General features: G+C 44.9%; 1 pseudogene; it reads right to left on the bottom strand.

Moving 5' to 3' along the window:
• LOC148519864 (52 kDa repressor of the inhibitor of the protein kinase-like) overlaps window positions 1-16,162 on the bottom strand; it is an 81,090-nt pseudogene extending 64,928 nt beyond the window's left edge.
• Between the last annotated feature and the right edge of the window lie 10,074 nt (window positions 16,163-26,236).

Below are 26,236 nucleotides of genomic sequence, written 5' to 3'. Positions count from 1 at the left end.
GCAGAAATCTCACTAATTTGTGCAGGCTTCTGCTAAATTCGCACATTGTAATGAAACACACATTACAAGTTGCAAGTTTTCACCAAGAATAACTCGCATTTCTTTGACACTTGCACACTTCAGTTTGCAAGCTATTACATAGTGCAAATTTAAGAACAAACTTGCATCATACTCTCTGTGATCTGATGCAAGTCCATAGTAGCACAAAACTCGGACTCTGGGCCTGATTCACTACAGGTCACTATTGCGATTGCAGCTGCAATTATGCACGCAGGTCTGCTGCGATAATATGCTAATGATTGCAATCGCTTTTGCACATCCATAATACTTTTCAATCCTACATATACATTAGGAACATCGAGTAGCATCGGCTCCTCATGCACAAATACAATAGGTCTGACCTTATTCAGAAACTGCTAACCTTGTCGTACGCAGTGAGTACTCAAGCTGTGTATGCCATCGCAGTGGCTAATTTATGCACATCCATTTACCACCCCTAAACACTGACCTGATGTAATTCACTCTTTGTTGACTTTGTATCTGCATAGGTGAACGCAGTGTGATCACAATACTAACACTCACACAAACACTGTGGTGCATACGCATGTGCAGTACACAACAATCGGCCATCTGTGTACATTATCACTATTTCCACTGTTTATTTTGTTGAATATCTACAACCACATATTCAGAACCTCTCACATCTCAAAAATGTTTCTAGGATCAGACCCTTTCTCACCCTAGAGGCAATGAAGACCCTCATCCACTCACTGGTCATCTCCAGATTGGACTATTGTAACCTCCTCTTATATGGTGTCCCGTATGGCTTAAAGGAATCCCCTACAGAGGGGATGGAAGCTGAGGTCCCTGGAGGAGAGGGAATCCGGAGGCATGGGGCCTGTATATATGATCTCATCCACATATATCAAACGTTGATGAGACCTGTCCAAAGGCGCTGAGTCTAACTAGCTGGGAGGTGTTCACCAGTGACCACTCCAAGCGGGATATGGGTTTAAGCTGCACCCAGCAGGCAGGTCGCAGCCCTCTGGACAGGTGTTTGATAACATGGGAATAGAGACAAATAAACAATGGACCAAGAGATATACTTCTACCAGAAGCACCTTAGTACTGGGAACTGATACTCCTATGGGTATGAAGGCAAGTGTTTGAGGCACTGTAAGGTCTGAGAGTGGTACTCTTAACTATACACTGGAGAAAGGGTATTTGATGCTCAGTTGCGTCAGAAGGTGGTACTTATATCACACACAGGCAAGATGTTCGGATGCACTGTTGCACAAAGAGTTGCCACTTGTATCGCACACAGGCAAGATGTTTCGAAGCACTGTTGCACAAGGAGTTGGCACTTGTCTCGCACACAGGCAAGTTGTTCGGACGCACTGTTGTACAAGGAGTTGGCACTTGTATCGCACACAGGCAAGATGTTCGGACACACTGTTGCACAAGGAATTGGTACTGGATACTCGAGGAGATATCATAGGGAACCTGGAATGGGGTAACAGCAAGTATACACAAGGTAGCTACAACATTGCACAGGCAACTTCCTTCTGTCCGGAGACTGGCTTTATACCCTAAGGTAGCAGGTGATTGGTGACCACCACCATGCTACCATTGGGTAAAGGTTAGTCAGGTGACGTGAACTGTCATGACTGCATCCATGACGGCAACCACAGCAACCAAGGCACAGCGCAGCTCATGGATGTCCACATGGCTCTAAGTATAATGCTCAGTGCGTCACTCAATGCCACATCTGACATCTTACCACCCTAGGGTTCAGGGAAAGCCGGCTTGGTGGTGAGTAACGGCCAATCTTAGGCCACAACCTGACATCTGGCCTCCCTGACTCTCACCTCTCTCCTCACCAGTCTCTCCTTAATGCTGCTTTTTGGCTCATCTTCCTCTCCAAACATTCTACATCTGCCTCCCCTCTCCTACAAGCCCTACACTGGCTCCCCTTCCCCTTCAGAACCCAATTCAAGGTTCTCACACTCACTTACAAAACACTCATCCAGTCTTTTCCCACTTACATATTGGATCTCATCTCACTCCTGCCTGCCCACTTTGCTTAACAAATGCATGTCGCTTCTCTTGCCAACTGATTACTTCCTCCCACTCCCACCTCCAAGAGTTTGTCCGTGCTGCTCCCTACCTCTGGAACTCTCTCACTCTCCCTATAAAACTTTCCACCTATCTACAAATCTTCAATGGGCTCTCAAGACCCACTACTTCATCAAAGCCTTCCAGCTCTTATCCTAACCCGGTGATCCATGCTTCTTCCTCCCTGTCTACGCGCCTCCACTTTAGAATGTAAGCTCTCACGAGCAGGGACCTCTTCTCTCATATGCTTCTCCTTCCCTCACTCATAAGATCTTCTACTTCTAACTCCCCACAAGGGAAACCTAACACTTGGTTGTTGACGCCCTGCTGCTTATTTGAGTGTTATGATCACTATTGCAGCAATACACTATATCTGTGTTCTGCATTGTTTTGCACTTGTTTTCTTGTTTGCTCATTTGTTTATGTACTTTGTAAGGCACTGCAGAACCCTTGTGGCGCCATATAAAAAAGAGTATAATAATTATAACCCTGAAATGTGAGCATTCATTTATTGTTTAGGCATGAGTCCAAAAGCCAGGGGGTGAGTGTGAATCTTCAAATAAGCTATGAGGAAAAGTAGCAGCAAAAAAAGTGTGGGTTGACTTTTTCATAAAAAAAAGTCTTATTAAGTTTGTTTGAGGGTCTAGTTCAAGAACAGCTGGTAAAAGACACACAAGTTTACTCAGCAGTGATTCTTATCTCACACTTTTTTTCTATATTTGATCAGTGCAGCTTAGCACCTATATTTAAGGTGCATGTACATCAAATGATATCCTGTCTGCCATCAATCTGCTAATGAGCTCAGTGGGTGTGAAAGTTTGTGAAACCATCAGTTCTAAAACAGAGATCAGAGTGTCCTTAATCTACCTGATGCTGCTGCTCAATTATGAAACACGACTGCAGATTTTAAACTGTTAAGAGAAGGAAGATAACACATTGAAAGAAATGTATATGTAAAAGGAAAATAACTGACAAGGCAGGTATACCATGAAAGTTACATAAGAGATGTTACTGGTTACACACTGACATTGCCTTAAATGACTGTGGCACCACATGTCAAACTGAATCACATTTCCCATATTGTACTAACCAGTGATTGAGTTCAGGGGGATCAATGGAGGACAATGACTTAGAGTGAACGCAAATAAAAGAATCAGGCAGCACCACACTTTGTGTCACAATGTATACTTTCTTCAAGTGCAAATACAAGTTGGTAGGGGGTCATTGGAACCAGTGGGTTACATTCCCATACCTAATGTATGCATATTCTCCTGCTGGCATTAAAATATTTTAGCAAAAGCATGCATTTTGGTGCAGTTTTAGCATTCCCTAATAGCAAAACTGAGGCAGGGCATGCTGGTACTTGTAGTTTTACAACAGCTGGAAAGCCACAGGTTGGCCAGGCCCAGTGGCATATCTATAATGGGTGCAGAGTCCAGGGGGGCCCCGCACCGCACACCCTGCAGCCATATTTTTTTTAAACTAACCTGTCCGTGGTCCCGCTTCGGGTGTCAGCCCTGCTTAGAACACCGGAATATGGCCACCGCGGCCATTTTTTAGGTGTTCTGCGCATGCGCAGTAGACTCCGGGTACACTCTAGTGACCAGGGTCTACTAAGGCTCCGGTGGCTGGCCAGCTGCATCAGTCAGCTGCCAGCCCCCTCCTCTCTTAAGACACCCCTGGCCAGGCCTGCTCTAGATTGAAGGTTGACAATGTATAACCATAGGACACATGGAGAAGCTGTTTTGTCTTTGTACCCTCTAATCTACCTTTGATAGGTTTCATGCCTTTTGTTTTTTTGTGGAACCGGATTGGTGAAGTGATATACTGTACTTTCTATCACTACTACTAAATATTCATACTGCTAATATAGTCTATATATGTTTATATTTGTAAGCATTTGTATTAAGTTAATTGGTATCATGTTTACAGTATTCCTAGATTTGATAGTTATACATTTATATTGTCATTGTCTAAAAATTTGTTGCATGTATGCAGTAAATAAAATATATTGTTTAAAAAATGACCTACCCTTTCATATAAGCTAGTAGACTAATGTGAAGACATAGGCCCGTGTTCAATTTGGGAGTGAAAAGTCTGTGCTGGACTTTTCGCTCCACATCTGAGCTTTTCCTGGGATAAAGTATCGGGCGCATGCCCGCTTTATCCCCGTATTCAATTTAAAATCAGCGAAAACAGGACCCGGCGAATTGGGATCTATGAAAAAAAACGGGAATTTTCGGGAAATAATTGTTGAACCCCCTTAAAGATGTCCAGACATGGGGGATCACTATGGGTTTTTGCCTGCAAAAGAAAGTCAGGTTTTTAAATAGCCGCGGCAGGTGTTTTTTCCCGACTTTGAAGAAGTGGTACAGAAAATAGGTACTAAAATAATTTTAAGTCCCTAAAGTCATTTTTTAAAAATTCTGCAAAAATGCACCTGCCGCTAATAGACTATTCTAGAAAACACCTGCCGCATATTTGCAGAACACCCCTGAACCTATTTCCCTATTTTTAAACACTGTTTTCACTTTTTATTTTTTTCACCCCAAATTTTTAATTCATTTTTTTGGGTGTCCCTATTTTTTTTTTTGACTTTTTTTGACACAGTTTATTTTAAAATGACATTCCCAGGGGTGCAGGCTATTTTTTTTTAAAGCCTGCACCCCTAAACCCCAATTCTGCACTTTTTTTCGCCATATAAAACATGGTGAAAAGTTATCCCCTTTTTTTTCAAAGACTTTTCGAACCTGCGAAAAGTCTTTGAAATTGAATATGGGGATAATTGAAACAGGCAAAAATGACATCATCTGCGATAATTTATCGGCGATTCTGACTTTTCGTAGCCTAATTGAATACCCCCCATAATGTAAATGTGCTTGAAATTTTTTTTTAACAAATTCTAATATGACATTAAGCTACCCATATGTACATACAATTCTACTATGTAAATAGCATACCTCCCAACTATCCCACATTCAGTGGGACAGTCTAGTTTTTCTGCGACTGTCCCGCTGTCTCACCTGTGGGCCGTAGTCTCCCGCGGTGGGCGGGGGGGGAAGCTGGGGAGAGCTCACACTGGTAAGCAGGGTGAGAATTCGGGATGACATCGACCATTGATAGTTTACAAATATTCATAATTTAGTACCGAAGGTCGATGGTTTTGTCATCGATGGCAGAGAGCCAATGGTTTTCTGCCATTAATGGCAAAGTGGAACCCAAAGGTTTTTTTTCTGCTCCTAATGGAGCTTAGCCCTGCCCTCTGGCAGTTGTTTAATCATGTTTTTATTATATAATTAACATGTAAATGATAGCTTTAGTATACAGTTACAGTTATGCTGCAAGTGGTGGGCTCACTTTAATGAGATATTGGATCAGGCCCAGCTGAGAGGCATGCTGATAAATTGCCAGAAGCAATGTGCATCCACGAGTTGCGGAGTCCTAATTTTGTTTACACTGATGAAACTAAGTATTTCTCCTTTAAATTCTGATCTGTTAGTGTTGATTTGCTGAGTGTAAAATGGGACATTTATTTATCAATGAATAAGTGATGTGAAAGACAAAATGTAACAAGACAGATCTTGAGGCAATTGCTGTTAGTTTTGTGAAAGTAATTATCTCTGCAGAGAGGCTATTTTTGTTAAGGTTTGCTAACAAATATGTGACTGTTATAGAACAATACAGCAGTATGATGCTTTGCTAACTTGTATGCTTGGAAAGTGTTTTTTTCAACGTGTCTTTAAAGCAGGCTTGCCGATTTTCTGGCTGCCTCTTCTGGGAGAGGCAGCCAGCTCGGCACAGCTGGGGGGCGTAGCAACGTTTTTAGGGCGGGCCGGGGGCGTGACCTCGCAATCTCGTCGTCGCGGCCCCGCCCCTGGCAACATAATGCCTGTAATTTCGGCATAGTTTTTCTAACACATCTGGTGGGCGGGTGCAGCGCTTTATTGACGGAACATGTGCCTACTTTTCCGGGAGGTCGGGAGCGGCACCCAATTTTCCAAACCGGGAAAGTAGGCATGTATGCTGTAAAGCTGCATACACATGTAAAGATTTTCTGTCCAACCATCCAACTAGTTGATTGGTTGGAATGAAAATCTGGTCAGGTATGAAAGCAAATGACAATCAGCAATTTACTCCCAAATGCTGGAAAATGCACAAAAACTGTTGTTTGAACAAATTGTTTAGATCAAACATTTAACAAACTTGTCTGACGACCATTTTCATCTGTTTTCTGGCATTTAGGAGCAAATTGCTGATCATCAGTTACTCCAGCAGTTTTCAACTGCTGTGCCGCTGCACACTGGTGTGCCGCAAGCAGTTGTGAAGTGTGCCGCCTGACTGCCGGGCACATTTTACAATAGCGTTGCCCTGTGAGCCTCAGGCGTGCCTGGGCCATGAACTGCCTAGACGCAACGGCGTGACATCACAGGGCACGCACGCCATTTTGCCCGCCTGCTCCGCCAGTGACCCAGTCAGCCCAGCTCTGCCCGCCCAGCCAGTGGCCAAGCCAGCTCTGCCTGCTCCACCAGTGATCCAGCCAACTGTGTCCGCCCCGCCAGTAGCCCAGCAGTTACCCAGCCAGCTCTTCCCGAGGGCCAGTGACACAGCCAGTTCTTCCCACCCACCCCGCGCCAGTGACCCAGACAGCCCATCCTGCTCGCAGCCAGCCAGCCAGCTCTGTGGGGTAAGCCAATCTTTTTTTTTTTTGTGGAGAGCCATGTTTTTTTTTTTCTCTGTGGAGGCCACTGTGTTTTTTCTTTGTGGAGAGCAGTGTGGGTTTTTTATGTGGGTGCCAATGTGATTTTTTATTTTTTTTCTATGGGGCCAGTAAATGTGATTTGTTTTATACCTCTGGGGCCAATGTAGTGTGGTTTGTTCCTGCAGGGGCCAATGTAGTGTGTTTTGTTCCTGCGGGTGTTTGCTCTTTCATAGGTAGCGCACACCTTATCGCCGGATGGTGTGCCTTGGCAATCTTAAAATTTTGCGTAGTGTGCCTCGACTTGAAAAAGGTGGAATAGCACTGAGTTACTCCCATACGTTACCAGATTTTCATTCCAACCAATCAACTAGTTGGATGGTTGGACAGAAAATCTTTACGTGTGTACCCAGCCTAAGATTTACTTCAGAGAGCAATAATCGTATTCTTATAATAAGTACTGCTAAACCTTCTGGTCAGTAATAGGGGTCTGTTCAACATCACTTAATTTCTACAAAAGCATATGAAAATGTAAATTGTCACCTACTTTTGTAGAAATTAAGTATCAGGGGTATTCTTTATAAGGTAAAGCAGGTGATATCACTGATATCTCCTGCTTTCCTTTCAGCCCAGATCTAACCTGCAGTCCCCATACACTAGTATCGGGACCTAAATTCATCAGTCACCAATGAGGTGCTAAGTTTCACTGCTACAGAAATAGCAGTGAAGGGGATCACAGATACTGTATAGCTAATTTTCGAATCAACTGTTTCCGCGGGTGTAGTAGGTAAATCTCGACAGCGGCAGCCTGACAAGGGTGAAAATCCCGATCGTCCTTAAGGTAAGTATCTCTAACCTAATTCCCCCCTAACCCTAACCCTCCCTTAGGGGTGCCTAATCCTAATCCCCCCTCTAAGTGCTTAAACCTAACCCCCCCTGTCCCCGCCGCCTAAACCTAAATCCCCCGGGGGGGTGCCTAACCCTAACCTCCCCCCGGGGGTACCTAACCCTAACCCCCCCTTCCCCTAGCCTGTCCCTAACCCTCCCGGGGGGGTGCCTAACCATAAGTCTCCCCATGAGCCCTAAACCTAACCCTCCCCCCCGCGGCTGTCGGCGCCTGGTGCCCGGCATCACTTTGATCGCGATGCCGGCGTCGGTCTTCCGGCGTCTGGTTAATGACAGGCGTCTAGATTTAGATGCCTGTCATTAGTACCACACCGGGATTAAAACATCTGGAAGCCAGCGGTCGGGATTTAGACAATTGGCTTCCAAACTACATCCCGTCTCCGCACCAGAGCAATGTTGAATTGCTTTGGTAATTTTTTATCCACGGCGGCTACTCACAGTGAGTTAGATACTAGGAGTATCTCTCAATACTTTTTTTATAGGGTACAAAGGGAAATGTCTGCTATTACAAATTTATTGAGCAGTTACTGCTTTATAGGTAAAATAAATCATTATCACCTCTCTGGCCTCCCTGGCTCCCATCTGTCCTGATATATTTCCAGGATCAGACCTTTTCTCCCCCTGGAAGCTACCAAGACCCTCATCCACTCACTGGTAATCTCCAGATTGGACTACTATAACCTCCTCATATCTGGCCTCCCTGAATTCTGCCTCTCTCCACTTGAAATCTGTCCTCAATGCTGCTGCTTAGCTCATCTTCCTCTCCAAATGTTCTACGCGGGGCATTTTAAGAGAGAAGGGTGCCCATGTGCAGCTTCTGTTTGTGCCCTCTCCTCTCTGGCAGCGCAGTAGATTGTGGCTTAATGCGCAGGTCTCTCTAAGGTGCCAGTGCCTTATAAGGCTGTGCACTTATAAGACTGTAAGACTGTGGAAAAGTGAGTATAAACTAAATATGGGTGCAGTGTGTGCCCCCCTGGACCCAGGGACCCGTGTGCACCACACACCCTGCACCAATTATAAATATGCCCCTGGTTCTACATCTGCCTCCCCTCTCCATCGAGCCCTACACTGATTCCCCCTCCCCTTTAGAACCCAATTCAAGCTTCTCACTTACAAAGTCCTCACTCAATCCTCTCCCATTTATATCTCTGACCTCATCTCCCTTCACACACCTACCCACCCACTTCGCTCTACACCTGTATGCTGCCTTTCCTGCCAACTGATTACTTCCTTCCACTCCTATCTCCAAGATTTTGCCCGTGCTGTTCCCTACCTCTGAAATTCTGTCCCTCTATCAGACTCTCCACATTTCTACTAACCTTCAAATGGGCTCTCAAGACCCACTTTATCAAAGCCTTTCAACATTCATCCTAACTAGGGATGTGCGCCGACCCCCGTGTTTTGGTTGATCTGTATCTCCTTCGTGTTTTGGATCTGGATTTGGTTTTGCCAAAACCACCCCTGTGTGTTTTGGTTTTGGATCTATATATTTTTTTTTAAATTGATAAAAACTGCTAAAATCACATAAATTGGGCTTTTTTTGTTTGTTAATACAGTATTATTAACCTCAATAACATTAATTTCCACTCGTTTCCAGTCAATTTTGACCACTTCACACAATATTGTTCACCAACATAGGCCAAACCAACTCACAAATACGTTCAATAGAAAACAATTCATCACAGAAATTTACTAAAAATCGTATGTGGAATATCCTTGCTCAAAATAATTTGTCGGCAGTGCAGGGGAGTGTCAGGGGTGTCCCCAGTGTGAGAGTGCCAGCAGTGTCGGCAGTGTGGGGTTGCTGATGGTGTCCTCAGTACGCAGGGCAGCAGTGTAGTGGTGCTGGCAGTCCCCTTAGTGCAGGGTGCTGGCTGTGTCGGCAGAGCGGGGGTGCCAGTGTCAGCAGTGGGGTGTCGGCAGTGTGGGGTGTCGGTAGCGTGGGTTGCCACCAGTGGGGGGTTGGCAGCAGGGGTGCTGGCGGTTTTACAGTGGGTGTGCCGGCGCTGTCAGGCAGGGGGATCGGCGGCATCTTCCAACCTTCCTGTGCCCATTGAATTCAATGACAGGTGGCTCAGCCAATAAGCGTTAAGCCCATTGAATATAATGGGACTTTGTTCGAGGCAAAACCTCAAGATCCGACAGCAGGATTGCAAAGTTTTGCCTCGATTAGGGATCCGGGGCGAGCTGTGTCTTGGATGCCCCTGGATCCACAAAATTCGAGTGGGTCCATTTCCCGGAGAACCAGACCCACTTATCTCTAATCCTAACCCACTGCTCCATGATCCTTCCTCACTGTCTACCCCATCTATGTCATCCCCGTCTGTCTACCCTACCCTTTAGAATGTAAATTCTCACGAGCAGGGCCCTCTTCTCTCAAGCGCTTCTCCTACTTTTACTTATAATATGAATTACTCCTAACTACCCACAACGTCACCTAACACTTTGGGGGGAGTTCAATTAGAGGCAAAATCGGACGATTTCACTGTCTGTGGCGAAATCAGACAATTTCGCTGTCTGTGGCGAAATCGGCTGACCAGTCGGCCAATTTCCGATTTTGCGGACGATTTTCGCCTAAAAAGTGGAGAAAACTTTTTCTCCTGCCTAGTGCAGGCGAAAAAAAATAAAAAAAATCCCCTATTTTGGGGTAAAAATGTGGGGATTTCTTTCAGAACCACTTGGACAGCCCTCCTAATGACACTTTAGTGAAAAAATGTTTTGTAAGTTGCGTACTTTGGTGAAAAACTACAGCTGAAATTTTGGTAAAAAAATTTTTTCGTGAAAAATGCATTTAACGTATTGGGTCTGGTATTTCGGAGGGCCGTAGAGATGCGTCAAGTGTTTAATTCATCACACGTTGCTGGCGCAGGTAGTTTTTTTAAAACCGCAAAAATAAATCACCTGCGCCAGCAATGTGCTATGTTTAAAACACTTATGGCCTTCCAAAATACCAGACCCAATACATTAAATGCATTTGTCACGAAAAAATAATAAATTTTGACCGAAATTTCAGCGGTCGTTTTTTGCCAAAGTACTCAATTTACGAAAAAAAAATTGCTAAAGTATCATTAGTGGAGCTGTCCAAAGGGTTCTGGAAGAAATCACCACACTTTTACCCCAAAATAGGGATTTTGCTAATTTTTCCCCGTTTCTCAAAATCGTCGATAAATTATCGCAGGTGCGATAATATCATCGAAAAATCATCGATATAGCGGGTGCAATAATATCGCCTGTAATTGAATCCGGCCCTTAGTTGCTGATGCCCTGCTCATGGGCGTAACTACCATAGGTGCAAGGGTTCAGCTGGTTTGGGGCCCAGAGTGTAGGGGGCCATCTTCTTGTCAAAGGGCCTGATACAGCCTTGGGAATAGAGTAAGATACAGCAAGTAACTGTATACCTGGATAAACCATGTTGCAATGAAAGGGGCGAAAATAGATACATTGTTTTTGCATGCAGGGTAAATACTGGCTGCTCTTGCATGTAGCCCACAAATACTGCAGATTTATTTTTACACTGCAATTTAGATTTCACTTTAAACCTACCTGCCCAAATCTTAATCTCTCTGCCCATTTTAAATCTGCCCCACCTGCAGTGCAGCATGGTTTTACAAAAATCCTTAGTTACTGTACTTGCTATATCTTACTCTATTCCCAGCTCTGAATCAGGCCTTCCACTGGATTGATTTAGATGAAAACTTCACAGAGGGGTGGCAATTGGTCTGGGATGCCTAATGGAGTGTTTGGGGTCCCAGTCGGATCTCACAGTAGAGTGTGCTGGGCAGATCTTTGACCCAGGGGGCCTATTCAGACCAGGGGAGCCTGTTCTGAGCCTTCCACTTGATGGATTTGGATGAAAACTTCACAGAGTGGTAACATTGGATCCCAGAAGACATACTAGGGGGTTGAGGTCCTGGTCAGACCTCCCGTTGGTGTACGCTGGGCAGAACTTTGGCCCAGGGAGCCTGTTTTGGGCCTTCCACTGGATGGATTTGGCCAATATTACATAATAAAACTTAATAACTTGAAGATTAAAATCCGGGCACCGCGGGGGACTTCAGCTAGTTGATAATATAAATTCAAAGGACAGTTCTGTGCATGTGCTGCTGTCGGCCTCAATGTCAGCAAATTCTGTGTAAAGAAGCTCATAAGCTATCAGGTACAAGCTCTGGAAGTTTTGTTTTCCGAAGCTTGAAACATACGGCTTTAATGCTAAAAACCTCCAAAAACGTTAGTTTTCAGAGTTTTGACCACATTTTACCCTTACTACATCCCGCTCTATACTGTGTGCTGTCTATTGTCTATTCAGATGCCTACTTAAAGTGCAATTGTATCAGGGGCATATTAAGTGAGGTGGTGGGCCATGTGAAGTCTCCGTCCAGGGCCAACTCCTCTCTAACCTGCGACAGGCAGCACACTGAGCGCAGCAGTAGACTCTAGTGCTGTTCCAGAGTCTACTGCGCATGTGCAGGTTACCGGGGAAATGGAGCAGCAGCCATTTTACTGCTGATTTCTGTATTGTGGATGCGCAAGTCACTGGGAAAATGGCCGCCGATATGGGACTTTGGAGAGGTAAGTATTGAATAAATGGGTACAGGGTGTTTGGTGTGGGCCTCCTTGGACCCAGGGGCCCATGTCCACCGCACACCCTGCACCTATTATAGATACTCCCCTGAGTTGTATGTAAGTGACATATCAACAGCTAAGGATATTTAAGCACAAAACAATAAAATACTGCTTGGGATCACTATATTATCAGGCAGACAGTGGTAAAATTGTACTCTTTAAACAGCTCAGTTACAGACTCTAAATGTTTAATCTTTCCTTGTTCTCCCTAGTCAGTCATGTGAAATCAAATGATTTGAATACGATGAGCTGAGGTCACATACTAAACACAAGACAGGCCTTTGTGAGATTTATGCTAAATCATGTTTAATTATAGCTGGAACATCACTTAACAGTGGTGTATGCATGCTGTATTATCTTGTAAAATGTAATCCCACTAATTAAAAAGCAGGCCACGTATACCATGTTTAAAAAGATCTCATTACATTATTTTAGTTTTTGTAACAAAACAAATGTAACTATCCTAAACTTCAGGTTAATGAAAGGACACAAGTTATTTAATAAAGATTGCATTGTTTGCTGCACACAAGAACAAATGTGCACATGAACATCATACTGTGGGCAGCACATTACAGTCTAAAGTGGAGCTGGCAAAGCATTTCAATGGTTACTTATTCCAGAGGATTATGGGAATTGTGGATTGAGCTGGCACAATGCCAAAGGGAGAGCCCTTGACCTAGAAGCAGAAACAGAGCTGAGTATGTGCAAAACCCACCACAACATTTTATTATATGTATGGAAGGAAGTCCAGCAGTTATATATATACTGGTATCCACAATCTGATTTTACTGCTGGATTATTTAGTGCCTCAGTCACTTTATTATATTACTGTGGTCTGCATGAGATTAGCTACTATTATTGGTCTGTCATTTGGGCTTCATGTATACTGCAGGCTTGCCTACCCTCCCGATTTGGCCGGGAGCCTCACGATTTTCGGGTGCTGCTCCTGGCCCCCCGGAAAGGCAGGCAAGCCTCCCGACATTCCCCAAACCCTCCCGACCTCCCCCCAGAATACACTGAAAATACCCACAGCAAGGGGGCCTGTGACGCGATTCACGCTGAATCGCGTCATCGTGGCCCCGCCCCCTGGTTCACATTGCCGAAAATAATGGCATTGTGAAGAGGGGGCGGGGCCACGATGACGCAATTGTGTGGCCCCGCCCCCGACTCTGCCCCCAACGTGTCACAGATAGTCAGACACGCCCCCTGCTGTTAGCCGACAATCAGCTCCCTCCCGGAAGAAGGGAGCTGATTGTCGGCAAGTATGGTATACTGTGATGGACCACGGAAATGTTTCTAAGATATCAGTTGCCTGCTGCAATGTCATAGTGAATGTTTTCATGCATTAGTATGTTAATGCATGGGGAGGGGTGGAACTTGCAATCTATATTATTTATCATATGGACACACATACACAATAGAGGTAATTTTTTGTCAAAAGGCTATTAACAGTAAATGCTATGCACCCCAGGAAAACCAATGGTAGTTCAAGTCTGGCGACCCCTCCTCCTTCAGCACCCAGGGCATGTGCCAAGCCTGCTTCCCCTAGCTTTGTCTCCTGCTTATATAACCATCTGTCTACCGGCAGCATCTATTTACTGCTTGCTGTGCTAAGCAGAGCTGCGGGTGAGAGCGGGCTTCCTAATCTACCCCCCTACTGCAGCCTGTCGTTGGGATGGCAGTATAGTGTCCAAAACACATCTCAATGACTGCAAAACAATAGATTCCAGTTACTGCTATACAGTACAAAGACCACTCTAGTAACCGCCATGGAACAAAAAGAGCTTCCCAGTGACCTTCATACAGTATATTCATAACTGCATTGAGCAAACCATTATATATATATATATATATATATAAAAATATATTTATATATATATATATATACTGTATAGATACACGCAGTCACCATTCAAGTTATTTGAAGGACCCCTGACTGCTTACCTCTGCTGCCACCATGCAGCCAGTGCCGTTACAGGGTAGCAGTGTGCCCTGTGAGCAGCTGACCCCTGAAAGCATGACATCATAATGTTGTCCCTAGGGGGCAACTAGCACCGGGAAGTACAGCACCGTCTGTAGCATCCTCAGGATACTCTGGATGGCTGTAATGGCTGCCGGGTGCATGCCTGGAGCGTCCAAAGGACTGTCTGAGTGGCACTGCAGCAGCGATACTGGCTGCAGAGGGCCATTCCAGGCATTCTGCTAGTGAGATGCAGGATCCAAGGAGCAGCGACGATGCTGCCTACAGAGCCCTGTGCTCCGTGCGACGGCACCGCTCACACACCCCTAGTTACATCCGTGGCTTACTGTATGGGACCAGTGAGGAGATCAGGAGGTGTGCCTGCAGCCTGGATCACTCGCTGCTCATCTCCCTTCAGCCCCTATCAGTCATAATAGGAGGCTGCCTTTCAGTGGCATTTGGCATACGGGCCATTTTGGAGGGAGGGGAGTCTGGGATCTAATCTGTAGACGGCTAGTGTAAAACGTCCACTGGGCAGCAAACCTATGTGCAGCCGCTGACCATTAATAAGTAAGCAGCAGCTTAGGTCACTCTACACTCTGGCCACTGTGGGACATCTTGACACCCCCTGCTTATGAGCAAGGGCCAGATTAACAATGGGGCAGGTGGAGCTGCAGCTTCGGGCCTCCCTTTGAAAATAGACCCACAAGATACACTGACTGCGGTGCAGACAGGAAAAAAATCCATTTAAGTAATAAGCGTCTCAGAACTTGTATTCATTCTTTCATCAGGATTACCAAAGGACAAATACAAGTTCTGAAACGTTGATTACTTAAACGGGTCAGTGTGTTTTATACAAGCCGTCCACAGTGCCACCCATTTGACTGCTGCATGGTCTTCTCCCTACACAGGTAGTGGTAATTAGGAGAGCACCAGACGCCATAGCACCAAACTTTGCACATGAGTCCCGGACTACCAATTGTATGTGTTTGTGTATGTATGTATGTGTATATATATATATATATTTATATATATATACAGGGCCGTAGCTAGGGTAGTGCGGCAGGTGCCATCGCACAGGGCACCACAGGTCAGGGGGCACTGTTTGGGCCGGTCAAATTTCTGTTATTGTCATTCTTGCTTGTAGCTTCCTCTTATTTCATCCCCAGCATCACCTGGCCCCTCCTATATCTTCCCTGGCCCTTACCCATGAAGCCATGGCCCTATTTTGGGTGCATTATGTCCCTTTGAAAAAAGAGGGGGGCAAAAATGCTCTTTCTGGCACAGGGCACCAAAAAGTCTAGTTACAGCTCTGTATATATATATACAGTATATATATATATATATATATACACACACACACACTCAGCTGGCTCCAGAGCGCAACACACACACACGATCAGCTTGCTCCAGAGCGCCCTGTGCCCGTCCTGCCCCCTAAGCACATGTGTAATACCCCACTATGCAAGGTAATACACCTGAGACTGTGCATCGTGCTACAGCGCACGTCTGTCATTACACAGGCAGATGGTTCCCAGCAGTTTTTGCAGCTGCTCAGGAGGTCAGGAGAAAGTCACATGACCAATGTCAGGTCAGTGACAGTTGGAAGCCAGTAGCAGTTGGTCAAGAAACTGTGGTGACAGCTGAGAGAGCAGGACTTGTGCTGCAGTGAGCCGTCCGAGCAGCTGCGTGAGTGCAGCGTGACTGGGCACCGGTGGCGATTACATAGGCGGAGGCAGTCCCTGGTGAAGCCGGAGCAGTGTAGCGGTATTACCAGAGACAGCTTACCTCATCTCCCAACTGCCTCCGATGAGTTGCAGAGGGTCACGGCTGAAGGAGACGTGGCTGAAGCGGCAATTCATAGTGAATACCGGGGTTGGCTGAATGGTCCGGAGGCAAAGCCACATCACAGAGGCAGTGATCAGCTAACATGGGGTCAGAGAGACTGAGCATTGGAGCTGTGAGATGGAAAGTACACAGAAACATCAAGCATCCTATAGCACTGTCCTCAGACGCCAGTTAGACAGCCATTAAATACTACCCCCTAGTCAGTGTCATTTCAGCCACAATACTGAGGTCTTCAGTCTAGTGAAAGCTTACACTTCAGTGTTAGGATACGCAGCCTGTCAAATTCTTGTTAGGTGCAGCTGTTACTGCAACAAGCAGGGACTGCAGTCAAATTGATACAAGTCACACTGATACAAATACTCTTGCCCACAATTGTTACTAAACTGATACATACTTGTACTTTAGAGAGCAGCATAGAGTCAGCTATTGTTTCTATTCCTCTAATCACCACTTAGCAGGACTGTCATCCACAGAAAAGATTAAATCCAGACTTTAATGAGGACACTAATCTAGGATATCTCAGTAAAGGATAGCAAAAGATATTGTGATCACCACCGTAGTCCAAATTACTTAACCCGGGCAACATTTAGTGCACCAACAGTCAGCTCTTAACTGTTTTAGTGACTGTTAGTTTCCGGGATAGGAAGTGTTAGTAGTAAAATACATTAAGATTGGACTTCATTTAGTATTTGATTTAGTAGGGATTGTATGTTGATTGCCAATGTATGATATAACAGACAAGGTATTGCTATACTAACCTTTTGCTCCACAGTGTTCCTGTTGATATTACAATCCTGAGAGAACCAGAGTTCCTGCAAAATAAAACTATTTAATTGTTTCTGTAACAACTGCACATGTTGAGTATAGCAAAGTTGTGTATTACATATATATATATTGTCTGTCATTAGCCTAATTAAAGTATTGTTCCAGTTGGAAGTGTTTGCCGAAATAAATTGAATCGCCTAACGGGATTTGTATACATTGCCTTCCCCTTCCCTCTTTGTAGACAGACCTACTGTAGTAAAACCGAATACCCACGTAATTCTCCCCTCACTAGGTAGCGGGGTTTAACACAGTTTTTGGCGTCCACGAACAGGATTACAAATACAGATTCAGTTACTTTCTTATACACAACGAACAGTCTGAACAAATAAACTTCACCACATCATTTGGACAGGGAGATAGCTCAAGTCAGGGAACCCTTTCCATGGCAACTGCTTCGCCCATAACAATGCCTTATTACTTCAGGGCACCATGGCTGCCAACTTACTCGGGCAATGCACGTACACCAGGCACCAGTGTACTTAAGGATTTCAAGTACAAATTACAATGTATGTACAGACTGTAACCCTCTGTGAAGCACAGAAAGTGGATATCCTCATTGGGCAGTTAAAAGGCATTGCTTTACGTGAAGAGAAAGCATGGCCTGACAGACACAGGAGAACAGTCGAAGATATCTTTGAAAGACTATTCACTATTTTTAACTCATGAACTGTGTCAAAATTAAAGAGGCAACTTTATGCGAAGAAGCAGCAGACCCATGAGTCTCTAAGAGTGTCACGATCCAGGCTAGTTTTGCACCTTTTGCCTTGAGACTTACTCCTGTCAACTGTCCCGTGGATCTATATGTGTAATTCACCTGGGAGATCTGTCCTGATCATGCTGGCTGCAACACTTCTGTGTATGCATTTGGACTGTGCTCTCCTTTCCACATTGATTATTCACCTCGGTCCTTTCCTGTCTGTGAACACTGCTAGTCTTGATTGGAATCACAGGTGTAGTTGTAACTCTCAGTATGGCAGATTTGTTTGCTCCCTCTGCATGTTGTGCCCTCCACCACTCAGAATGCTACTGCCAGACCACCTGACTGCATCCACCAATTCCTGCGAGACCCAGGGTATAAACATCCTCCTCTGATAGCATTCAGTGCATGAAAAATCTCGTTACTTCCCGTGGTGTACAGATTGTGCTATATCTGTCTCTCTGTGTACAAGTGCATCCCAGGCTCCTGCTGGCAGCAACCCCTGGTGCATCTGGAAATCCTGATGGTTCCCAGACTAGTTTATCCAGTAAACCTGTTGGCAGCAATACCTGGCATATCTAAAAATCCTACTGGTTCCCAGACCAGTTCATGTAGTAATCCTGCTAACAGTTATACCTGGTGTATCAAGAAATCCTGCTGGTTCGCAGACCAGTTCATTCAGCAATCCTTCTAAAAGCAATACCTGGCATATCCAGAAATCCTGCTGGTTCCCTGACCAGTTCATTCAGCAATCCTGCTAATATCAATACCTGGCATATCCAGAAATCCTGCTGGTTCCCAGACCAGTTCATCTAGTAATCCTGCTAACAGTTATACCTGGTGTATCAAGAAATCCTGCTGGTTCGCAGACCAGTTCATTCAGCAATCCTTCTAAAAGCAATACCTGGCATATCCAGAAATCCTGCTGGTTCCCAGACCAGTTCATTCAGCAATCCTGCTAATATCAATACCTGGTGTATCCAGAAATCCTGCTGGTTCCCAGACCAGTTCAATCAGCAATCCTGTTAATAGCTATACCTGGCGCATCTGGAAATCCTACTGGTTCACAGTCCAATTCAGCAAGTCTATCTACTGGTTCTCAGTCCAATTCTGCAAGACTACCTACTGGTACCCTGTCCAGCTCAGCAAGCCTTTCTGCTGGTCCCAGTCCGGTTCCTCCAAGTTTTCTACTGGTTCCACTCCAACGATACAAGTTTCCTGTTCCTGTCATTTATCATCAAAGGCAGTTCTCACTGCCATACAATTCATATGCAAATAGAGTTATTTACATCACCCATGGTTCAAGCCGGTCTCCGTTGAATCCAGTTCTACACCTGAGTCAGGTAACTCTCAAGCCCCAATCGTGACAGTATACCAATGGTGGCAGATCAAGTACATAATACTGGACCAAATGCTTCCCATAACCTGGTCACTCACTTGGATTCACAGGAGGCACTACAGCATCAAGTGCTACAGCTTTTACAAATTCTGACTAGTCAGCTATATGACATTCAAATTATACCTGAACCCCTAACTACCTTCTATCAACTGCTGGAACAGCTGCAAGCTCTACTCATCAAAATTTTTTGGATCATTCCTCAGTTTCTTAGTACTACCCCTGACTCAAATAAAACCTCTGGAATCCCTAATAACCAAAGATTCTTCCATATCATATAAAGTGAGATATTGAAGTTACCCGTGCCCCAAGCTCCCTGTGGCTGAATGCCAGTGGCGCAAAGATTTACATCTCTGTCTCTATTGTGGAGGTTCTGACCACTTCATTAAAGACTGTTCCCTTTGCAATTCCAACAGTAATACCAAGTGTCAATGTCCAAGTGCCCATTGCGGTACCAGCCCAGATTCTGCCCGTTCCAGTCCCAGCCCGGATTCGGACCATTCCAGTCCCAGCCCGGATTCGGCTCGTTCCGGTCCAAGCCCAGATTCTGCCAGTTCCGGTCCCAGCCTGGATTCTGCCAGTTCCAGTCCCAGCCCAGATTTTGCCCATTCCAGTCCCATCCCGGATTCTGCCCATTCCGGTCCCATCCTGGATTCTGCCTGTTCCGGTCCCATCCCAGATTCTGCCTGTTCCAGTCCCATCCCGGATTCTGGCAGTTGCAAGCTGGATAAAGCTTCATTAAGTTTCGCACCCCAGGAGGGGATTTCAAGTTTTGTACCCCTAGAGGGGGTTCACATTTCGTAACCCAAGTGGGGGTTTCAAGTTCCGTTCCCAGGAGGGGATTTCAAGTATCATGCCCCAGGAGCAGGTTCCTAGTCTCATACCCCAGGAGGGGCTTTTAAGTTTTGTGCCTAAAGAGGGGATTACAAGCTCCACATCCCAGGAGAGGGATTTGAGATCCACACCCCAGGAGGGGGTTTCAAGTCTCGTACCCCAGGAGGGGGTTTCAGTTCACAGGGAGGAGTGTCATGTACTACTAATTCTAATCATGGTTCCTGTTCAGTATCTCCTGTGAATATCATTCCAGTGAATGGCAATCACTGTAGTATGTTCCTGGCTTTGATTGTTGATGCTAATGTCTCTAGCTACTCTACATCCCTTCCAGTTCCATCAATTGGTCCAAATACCGAACATCTGTCAGCTTCAGTTATTTTGACCCCCCATCAATCGGGGCATCCTCAAGTTTCCTCCAGCCCTGCACCTGAATGTGCTCCACAATCCTCGAACTCACAGGATTCGTTGGATACTTCAGCATGCATTTATTTTGATGGGGACTTATCGCAATACTATGCATTAATGAAGCACTACTCCACCATCATGGAAGCAGACCCAACTTGTGGTATCACCCCTACCAACATCGCTAAGTTTATTTTCCTTTCCTTTAGAGGTAAGGCATTGGACTGGGCCAATCCTATCATCGAATCCAATGATCCAATGCTTCTAAATATAAAGACTTTTAGTGAAGCTGTAATCAAAGAATTTGGTCCTAACCCTGTAAAACAAACTTCTAGCAAAGTTCTCAGTTCCAAAATTTTGTCCAAGCAGTCTGTTTGTTCTACCAAGAATTCATCCTCCACTCCCCTGAAGTCCGAACAAGGTCAAGTTTTCAAGGGCCAGCGTGCTGAATTCCAAGCATCCAAGGAAAGCAGCACTATAGAATCAGCATCCGTGAACATGAGATGTGCACACACCTTTTTGTCCCCTTCTTACTACTGTTCATCCAAGGAGTCCAATCAGTCTTCAAGTCATACTAATTCTTCCATTCTACCTTTAGATACTGATCAGAATCTGACTTAGATCATGAACATGATAATTCTCCCTTTCCTGAAGACCCTGTCCTTCCCAGTTACGTATTTCCACAGGAGTTACCAGTAACTTCTAAATCTGAGGTATCTACATTTCAGAAAGGGAAAGGTCCCAAGTTAAAGACCAAGTAATTTTCATATTCACAATCAGATCTTTTACCTTCTATAGATAAGACCAGTTTTTCAGCTAAAGTTCTTAACACTAAGCAAAGTCCCCTGGGAACAGATGAATGCTTGAAGGGCTTAACCTTTGTTCTGAATTTGTTGTGGACCTGTGGTGGTGATAGGAGCAGACACAGAAGCAGACTTAAATGAAAAAGTGGAGTTTTTAATAAGTGACTTAGAAGACATGGGAATGGCAAATGAAATAGTCCAGGTATAGTACTAAAGTGCACTTGATATCTGTAGTGGGAGTTAATGAGAAAAATGTCCAGATAGTGACAGGTAGGAACAGTCCAGTATACTGGTATGGTGAGCTGAAAACAGAATGCAGGTATGATGAGCTGTAACTAAATGCAGGCTTGTTGAGCTGTAATTGAATGCAGGTTTGGTGAGCTGTAACTGATGCAGGCAGAGGTAGTGAAGTCCAGCTGGGAGTGAAATGAAGCAAGGTGCAGGGAAACAGCAGGTTCAGGTACTCAGGCAGGTAAGAAGGTATATGGTTGGTGCAGGGTAAGTCCAGCAGGTTGGAGCAGACAAGTTTCAGGCTAGGAGCGTATACAAGCAGGCAGATAAGGCACAGGTACTCTCTCTCAGCCGCAGCTGAGAAACACGTTGCACTGACAAAGGAAGTGTCAAAGCTGAGTAATTGGCTGAGACAAGTTCAGTTTAAAATTGAATCACAGCGACGCCATCTTACGACTGGCCGCAAGACGCCATCTTGGAAATGAGATCGCAAGACGCCATTTTGCGAATGGCCGCCTAAGTGCCATTTTAGATAAACTCACATTTTAGTACATGTGGCGATAATACTAATAGCACCATGCGATTGCATCTTCCATCATTTCTCATACACACAATAATACGCAAAATAGCGCTGTTAACTAGTCGCAGATTAGCAAATGCATAAGAAAAACACTGTTTAGTAGCTAAATGCGCATGCATCTGTCCCCAGTTAACTAGCGTCTTCATATCAAACCCCGTACACTCACACATTACATATTCACTTACAAGGTTCCATTAGCTTTAAGGTATAAGATTTAAGTTGGTTCAGTTAATATAAATGCTGTGAAATAAGGATATTTGATAACTAAGGTTTTATACATGCTAAGAAAGCCGTGTTTGGTTTTGTCCTGATGCGTACTCTTTCCACAGTATTCCGGTGATATCGGTGGGGAGATCGCATCATGCATTCTCAAGTTATGGACCGCAGAGACTTCAAGCAACAAAATGTGTTAACTGTTATGATGTTGCAGGGGGCGGAAGGGCAGAGACCCCCAGTTGTAAGAGGCTGGGTGAGTCTATTTGAACCAGCCTGTTAAATGCTCCGTAACAGATGGATCCCCCGTGGGAACCAATAGCATCAGCAACAAACGTCTCTATTGTTTTGTCTATTCCTGGGGGGTATAAATATGTGTGCTCCAACACTTGGTTTTTAGTCTTCGTGCCGAATGCTGATAGACGAGGGGTTTCTTGCTGATGCCTAACACCTGGTACTGGAAGTGCTTTGTATGTATACTGTACTTGGGTCTGTATAATTCCTTTGCGCCTAAATTGTGTCTGGATCAATTGCGTGTAACTGACTGTACTTTTACTTGAATAATACTTGTGCATTGGAACCACAGATTCCAAGTCTTAAGTCTTTATTTACTGTACGACTGCGTACGCAAATTAGCGTCATCCTTAGAAGCTATAGGCAGGACATTAGAAGGTATAGGAAGGTGTGTATAGAGGTTCTGATCCAGTATCGTTAGTTGGGGGCTCATAGTGAAGTCACTTACCTGCTCACACGGTACATACGGCTATCGATATTTCAGCAAAGGGTGGAGTGGCCACATGCAGGGTTTGCCTGCAACCGCTTTGTGCTGAAAGATCGTTATCCATCTCCATGTGAATCAAGGAAGCTGACTAGAACCCAGGGACAAGAGAGGAAAAAGCTTGTTTTCCTATGTTGATAGAACCTTATGTTTAAAGTTGTGCCGCAGTACTGAGTACGCTGCTAAGTTGCAGGTTTGCGCACAGCAAAGACGCACTTTTGCGTACGCAGCTAAAGGTTGTCATACGGTTGTGTGGTAGTCGCATTATTGTGTATGCGATTGGTCACACAATAGCGTATACGTACTTCCGGTTGTGCTGCAACGTGTTTGAACAAAGCCGTTGAGGTTTACATTTTTCAATTATTATCAGTAATTGGGTTAACGTGTATTTTTCTGCGCAGGAAAAAAGTGTGTAACAGTGAGTGTTTTGTTGGTAGGGGTAACTTGTTCCCTACAGTTAAAGGTACCGTATGACCTTTAAGGGCTAAGTGCTAGTCGCTCGGTAAGCAGCTTTACCGTTCTATACACTGTAGCAGGTGTACATGTTGTCTTTGTTGTAGAGAGGTGCGTGGAAGTGGCCGACATATAAACTTTCATAGGTGTGGAAGTTGCCTTACTAAATCTTATCCTGGTGTGGAAGTTGCCTTTTTCAAATCTTATCCAGGTGTGTGGGCGCCGCCGACTTAAATCGTCCACAGGTAAGTGAAAGTATCTTGATTGTCTTTCACCAGTTTAAATCTTCATTGAAAAGCGTAGGATTTTGTCTCAGAATGGGAGCCGCGCAAACAGTAGGGATGTTAGACAATGATGTGCTGCTAATGGAGGCGCCGATCGGATTGGCTCATCGTATTATGCATACTAAGGGCCTGATTCAGAGCCGCTCGTAAGCGGCCGCTCGTTCGGTCTGAGCGATGTTCGGACAACTGCGCATGCGTATGGGTCGTAATGCGCATGTGCCAACCAGTCATTGCGGTCGGAAATCGAGCGCTCGCAAAATAGCGAGTGCCTGCTAATTTGAGTGACAGGATGAGGCATTTGTGGGTGGCAACAGGGGAAGGTGCTTGAAAACGGGGAGTGGAGATCCGAACGTAGGCATGCCAAATGGTCAAAATGGGCGTTTTAAGGATGTGCATAATTAACAAAGCAGATTCATCGACCACGTCACTTGGTTGTCTCTTAGCCTGAACTGTTCGCATGATTGCGGTAGGAAAATCCAACCACAAGCACTGCGAGCAGTTCAGACACCTTTCGATGTACTCGATTATTCTAATAAATAGCGGAGATGATGTAGGATGCGAGCAGCCAGGGGGCGTCTTTACAAAATAGCGAGTGCATGTTTCGTTCACTCGCTCAAACATAGAGGCGTCAACAGACCGCAAAGAACGAGCGCTCAATTTAAATAGCTGGCCCCTTTTTCTGAACGAGCGAGCGCAAATAGCGTCCAGCTCTGAATCAGGCCCTAAGTACGGTACTTATGCAATAAGGTATTGTGATGTATGGTTTAAAATGACGATGAAGAGTGTTAGACCGTTTCCCAGAATTGGTAGTTTTGATAAAAATTTGTTATTCAATGTCCGGGATCACATCAGTCTGATGCACTCCCGAGAGAAAAATGTTAAATATTTTGAATGTTTAAAACTGTGGTAGCATGAAGGGGATGCATGGCTTAAAAATGTGCAAACGACGCAAACTATCATCTCGAGCACATTGCCAGAAAATACATCCGCGACGCTAAATTGCAATACGGGAGAGCCACAAAATGGCACGCCCGTGTGGCAAGGTAGCGTCGTGGAGAGTATTGCCAGCAGTTCATGCTCACCTCCTCCACCTTATGTGGATGGAGGTGCTAGTACAGTTACCAAAAATACCCATAAAAATGTAACAAGCAACTTGTACCCTCTCTTAAGCAACTATAAAGAAAATGTTCATGATGTGGATGATGAACCTATTGTAATGTCTGCCATTTCCCATGCTGTGCAGATGATAGATGCTGCATCACCACAATCACGAGTGGTGCCGCCATCTACATCAGTAACAGCAAGGGAAGTGATAATGCCCTCTGCACCCGTAGAGGAAGTTGTTCACACCATACGTAGCAGCAGCAGACTAAACCCCCAGCCAAGTAACCAGGTCAAAGGTAGCAGCGCTACAGGTCTGCATCCCATTTGGACAATAACCGTTCCAAATGGAAATGCAGATGCGAATGGTAAAATACCAACGAGGGAAGTAGTAATGTATTGTCCTTGGACAAGAGCAGAACTAAATTCCATCATAAATTATTTCCCCGATCCCAAAAAGGAACTAGCCAAATGTCAAAGATTTTTGAGAAATTTGGGTAGTTCACATGAGCCCACTAATAAAGATTGTCGAGTAGTGTTAAGGGCCTGTTTACCACGCAATACCGACGTGACAAAATTTATCACGAATTGTGTATTGGATGGTGACGTTCTCTTAATAGACCAAGTAAACCAAGGTAACATTTCCCACATCGTAACTCAATTGGGTATATATTTTCCGGTGGTAGTTAACTGGAACAAAATTTTCACCATTAAGCAAAAGGAGAGTGAAACTGCAGAAGATTATTGCGACCGGGCTCTGCAGGCTATCACCCAGTACACTGGGATAGAGGATATTAAAGATAGCACTCACCACAGGGGAATGATAGTCACGGTACTCATGGACGGTCTGAAAGAGAGTTTAAAAACTTGGGTTCAGACCTCACAGCCTGGTTGGCGGGGACTCACAATAGATGCCCTCATAGAAACCGCCATTGAACATGATAAAAACATCTCCAAGAAGAGAGAAGCCCAGAGCGAAAAACTAATGGCTGTCAGTATACAAGCTCTGGAGGCAATGACGGTAACATCACAGCCAACAGGCACACTTGCACACACACACACATCTGAAAAAGTATGTGCTCTCACTAACCCCACGCAACAACAAACAAAACTCTATCCCACTAACCCGATGCAACCACAGGTCCCATACTACCCACCAACTTCTTACCCCCCACAATACCCTTACCCTCCCTATCCTTAGCCATATCCACCACCTTTACCCTCTGCGCAAACCTCACAACAGCACATGTCTTCACCCGATACACGAACATGTTTTAACTGTAAACATCCAGGATACTTAAGTAGAAACTGTATAGTAAAAAGAGTAGGAACCCCAAATCAGGGAAGACCTGGATATCCCCATAAGGGATATGCATAGAGGCCAGCAAATGTCCAGCAGGCACCAGCTCCAATTGTAGCTGTAAATGCTTTATTGGAGAATGGTAGCCAACGCTAGGGGTTGGGTCATACCTGTAGTCTACAGATAGTCAG

The sequence above is a fragment of the Taudactylus pleione genome, unplaced genomic scaffold (genome assembly GCF_031769625.1).
Source record: "Taudactylus pleione unplaced genomic scaffold, aTauple2 ptg000179l, whole genome shotgun sequence".
Taxonomy (NCBI): Eukaryota; Metazoa; Chordata; class Amphibia; order Anura; family Myobatrachidae; genus Taudactylus; species Taudactylus pleione.
Note: the sequence above shows the minus strand (reverse complement) of the source record. Positions and strands in the feature narration are given on the sequence as shown.